The sequence below is a fragment of the Petaurus breviceps genome, unplaced genomic scaffold, assembly GCF_028583685.1.
Source record: "Petaurus breviceps papuanus isolate PSGF00001 unplaced genomic scaffold, PetGlider_PUasm1.0 446, whole genome shotgun sequence".
Taxonomy (NCBI): Eukaryota; Metazoa; Chordata; class Mammalia; order Diprotodontia; family Petauridae; genus Petaurus; species Petaurus breviceps.
The window spans coordinates 3,487,949-3,492,491 of record NW_027186338.1 but is presented as its reverse complement, the minus strand read 5'-3'; the positions used below and the strand labels follow the sequence as shown (position 1 = coordinate 3,492,491).

At 42.0% G+C, this 4,543-nt stretch overlaps 1 long non-coding RNA gene across 1 annotated transcript in view; it reads left to right on the top strand.

The window, feature by feature from the left end:
* LOC138171460 (uncharacterized) overlaps positions 1-2,277 on the top strand; it is a 7,424-nt gene extending 5,147 nt beyond the window's left edge. Inside the window, exon 4 of the long non-coding RNA XR_011170891.1 lies at positions 1,976-2,277. This is a non-coding gene — a long non-coding RNA (uncharacterized lncRNA). The remainder of the gene's footprint in view (positions 1-1,975) is intronic.
* Positions 2,278-4,543: the final 2,266 nt, after the last annotated feature.

The window sequence follows — 4,543 nt, the reverse complement described above, 5'->3', positions numbered from 1 at the left end:
TCTAGCCTAGGGGCAGGGAAGATCTTTAAATTTGCATTTCCATTACAGGCTCCTTGCCGAGGCCATCTACAATGATCCTGCTTCCAACCTCATCATTCCACCAAAATGACTCTTTCCAAAGTTACCAATGATCTCTCAATTGCCACAACCTCATCCTTGACCTCTTTTCAGCCTTTGGTGCTATCAATGACTCTCGCCTACACGAAGCTCATCTCTTTTTCTTTTTTAGTTTTCTTAATCTATCCCCAAATTTATTCTGTCCTTTCTCCTCCCCCAACTTAACAGTATTTTATTTTTTCCAATTACACGTGAAGATACTTTTCAGCATTCACTTTTATAGACTTCCAAATTTTTCTCCCTCCCCCTCCCCAAGACAGCAAGCAATCTGGCATAGGCTGTACACGTACAGTCATATTAAACATATTTCCACATTAGATACTCTCTTTTCTCTAGGTTTCTGGGGTGCCATTCTTTCCTAGTTCTCCTTCTACCTATCTGACCACCCCTTCTCAGTCTCCTTGGCTGCACCTTCAGCCTGATCATACCTGCCAGCCATGGGACACTGCAGCATTCTGTCCTGGTTCCTCTTCTCTTCTCCTGTAATATTTCAGTTGGTGATTTCCTCAGCTCCCATGGGTTCAATGATCATCTATTCTGATGATTCATAAATCTACTTATCCACTCCTAACCTTTCTGCTGACCTCTAGTCTTACCTCTCCTGTTGGACATCTTGAACCAGAAGTCTCAACGACATCTTAAACTCGACATGTTCAAAACTGAATTCATTATCTTTACCCCTCAAATCGCCCTCCTTCCAAACTTCCCTATCACTGTTGAGAGTACCATCATCCTTCTGGTCTTCCAGGCTCAAATCCTAGGTGTCACCCTTGACTCCTCACTGTCTCACCCTACTCCATCCAATCTGTTGCCAAAGCCTGTTGATTTGTCCTCTGTAACATCTCCCAAATTTATCCCCTTCTCTCCTCTGATACAGCCATACTCTAGCACAGGCCCTTATCTCTTCACACCTGGACTATTGCAATAGCTTGCTGGTTGGTCTGCCTACCACAAGCCTCTCCACACTCTAGTCCATCCTTCATTCAGCTGTCAAAGTGATTTTCTTAAAAGTCTAAACACCTAACTCCTCCCCCAGTATACTTGAGTGGTCCCCTATTATTTCCCAGATCAAATATAAAATCCTCTGGCCTTCCAAGCCCTTCATATCATGCCTCCTCCAGACCGCCCCCCCCCCCAGGTCTGCTTACATCATACCTTCTATGAAGTCTTCATTCCAATGACACCAGCCCAGTGCATGAACATGGCACTCCATCTCCTGACTCTGGGCATTGTTTTCTGGCTATCCTTCATCCCCTCTTCATCTCTGCCTCCTGGCTTCTGTCAAGTCCCAGCTAAAATCCCACCTTCTATAGGAAGCCTTTCCCAACCCCTCCTAATTCGAGTGTATCCCCTCCAATGATTGTTTCCAATTTAGCCTCTTATACTATATTTGCACTAGTGGTTTGTATGTTAGCCTGTAAACTCCTTGAAGGCAGAATTGCCTCTTGCCTTCCTTTGCATCCTCAGTGCATGGTACATAAAAAAACCCTTAGTAAATTATTATTGACTGACTGACTGACTGACTGACTGACTGACTGAAAGAGGCTGGGGAGCCTGCTTCCCAGAGAGTTGTGATATTGTATAATAAAAGTGCCTTGGAGAGACTTTGGGGTATGAGTAGATATTCTGCAGCTGCTCCCATTATGTTCACTACATCTGAAAAGGAGCCTTTTTGATTGACTTGGGATGCATTAAACCTTGGCATCTCTCAGTGTGTTTTCTTCCATTGTGGCAGAATCCTAGTGAGAGATAATGCTTTGAGGGGAGAAGCTTTGGATCCTTGCCATTTGAGGCCAACAGGTGGCTTGCTGAATATTGGCTCAATTTGTTTTCACAAGAATCTCCTCTTTCATTTTAGATGAATGCAATGGATTTGACCTTGTGCATTTTGAAAGGACAGGAGGGAAATCCGCTTGAGATCCAGCTCAGCTTTGAGGCCCCAAAGAATGAGGAACTACCTTTGAGATACAGCCCAGCAATAATTGAGACAAGGTAGAGAGCCCTTTAGACATGAACTGGAAGAGACCAAGACATATTTGGAAACGGAGTTAAATTTGAGCCTATTCTCCTTAGAGACCAAAGTGGTATAGAGGAGAGTGTGCCCTTCAGGTATTGGAGAAAATGTTTGTACTTCTGTTCATGCTTTTTTTTTGAAGTAAATAAACCTTTATTAAAGCAAATTGGTGTTATTTGGTTACATAAACTGGAACATTAGTTATTCGTATCTAACAGTTGGGGGGCACATCTAGAATGAGGAGATGAATTAATGGCATTAGGGAAGAGATGCTCTGACCTCTCGGGGTACCCCTAGCACCCTGAGGAAGAGATGTAGCAGTCTGTCTCTGAGACAGGAAACCCAGGGCATATTTACTACACAGTAATAGGGTAGCTACTTGTTTCCTCCCACTAAGGAAATGCCTAAAACACAAGAGATTCATAACTATGCATTGACAAATACTTAAAACATGAAACCATAACCTTTGATTACTCTCCCAGGAAGTTGATAGTTAAAACATTAAAACACAAAACACTTTGTGGTACTACTCAACAGAGAGGGTCAAAGATGATAAAATGAATTATTTTGGTTACGTGAAATTAAAGTTTTTTATATAAAAAAACTCCAATGCATCTAAAATTATAAGAGAAGAAGTTAAATGGGTGTGATAGTAATGGCAATTAAAGATTCCCCTGTATTGGCTTGGTTTTCAAATTGATTGTATTAAAACCCAGAGTTTGTTAATCCCACCTGTGGGATGGGCTTGTTGATGTGAAAAGAAAGTCCTGAAGTGGGAGGAGCTGGTGATGTAGATTTGGAGAGACAAGAGAGAGGCGGAAGTTCTTTTTGGAAGCTGCACCTCGTGAAGAGGGAGAGACTAAGAGATTGCTGGTGGCCGCTTTGAATTGCCCTGGACTTTTGAGACCTGCCCCCTGAGCTGCCAAGGACTGAGGAGACATGGCTGTTTTGCTGGTACTTTGTCTGTCTGTTTTGATGTTATTTTGCCAGATTTGTCCACTGGTGAAAGACTGTCCTGTTGAAGAAGTCCTGGAACCTGGCATTTGGTTAAGAAGGCCTGAGACTGTCCTGCAGACAGAGAGTGAATACTGTCCACTGGTGAGGGACAGTACTGAGAGTGAATACTGTCCACTGGTGAGGGACAGTACTGTTGTTGCAGGGGTCTGGAGACTGTCCGGCAGACAGAATGAATACTGTCCACTGGTGAAGGACAGTGCTGTTGTTGCAGGGGTCTGGGAGCCTTTCTGTTGGTTTAGAAGCCCTGAAGAAGGATTTTCTTGTTGTATGTTTACAGAAATCCTGGGAGAGGGCTTTGCTAATGTGTTCAGGGGTTCTAGGACTGTTCTACAGACAGAGGATAAATTCATGAAGGGACTGGCAATGTATCTTATGGCCTTGCTAAGCCTTGTCTCCCCAGGAACTAAGATTGCTGAGAACTTGCCTCGTGTCAAGATGAAGAAAAGACCTCCATTTGGGTATTAAGTGCTGTGTTTAAACTTGATGTAACTCTGGGGTAGATTCAATTGTGATCCAGGGGTGGGGAACTTTTGACCTTTTTGTGTTCTATGGTTGAGCAAATGAATGTATTTTACTTATGTTTGGAAACTAATCTCCATTTGAGAAGAGGGGCTTTGTGGTGGACTTAATTAAGGTATAGCCTAGGGGTGGAGAAGTATTTGGAACAGAGACTTTGTAATTGATTGAATGATTGGAAAGTCCTGGGGTGGGGTAGGCCTTGGAGATGATTTAATCACACTTAGTAAATGCTGTATTTTGAATGATGTCATGTTTTGATCTTCTCTGTTCTGGGTTTGTTACTGAATAAAATAGAGAGCACCTATGCTGGTATTTTGAACCTGGGAAGTTGCCTTTGCTTGGTATTACATTACAATGGGGAAAAATCTTCACAGAAAGTTTCTCTCATAAAGATACAGAAAGAGAGAGAGAGAGAGAGAGAGAGAGAGAATCAGTTCAAATTTATAAGTAATTATCATTCCCCAACTGGATATGAATAGGCAGTTTTCAAAGGAAGAAATCTAAGGTATCAACATCCATATGAAAAAAATTATCCAAATCATTAATAATTAGAAAAATGTAAATTAAAACAACTCTGAAGTTCCACCTCATCAAATTGACAAAAATGGTAAATGGCATATGTTGGTGGGGCTGGGGGAAAATAGGCATATTAATGCCTGATTGGTTGCCTCAACTTTCCTTCTGGAAATTAATTTGGACTTGTGCCTCAAAGTCACTAAACTGTCCATGCTTTAAGCAAATGGTGCTACCATTAGGTCTGTACTTCAAAGAGACCAAAATTAAGAGGAAAAGGACCCATAGATATAAAAGGACGTTTATAGCACCTCTTTTATAATATCAAAGAACTGAAAAACTAAGGGAGTCCCCATCATTTCG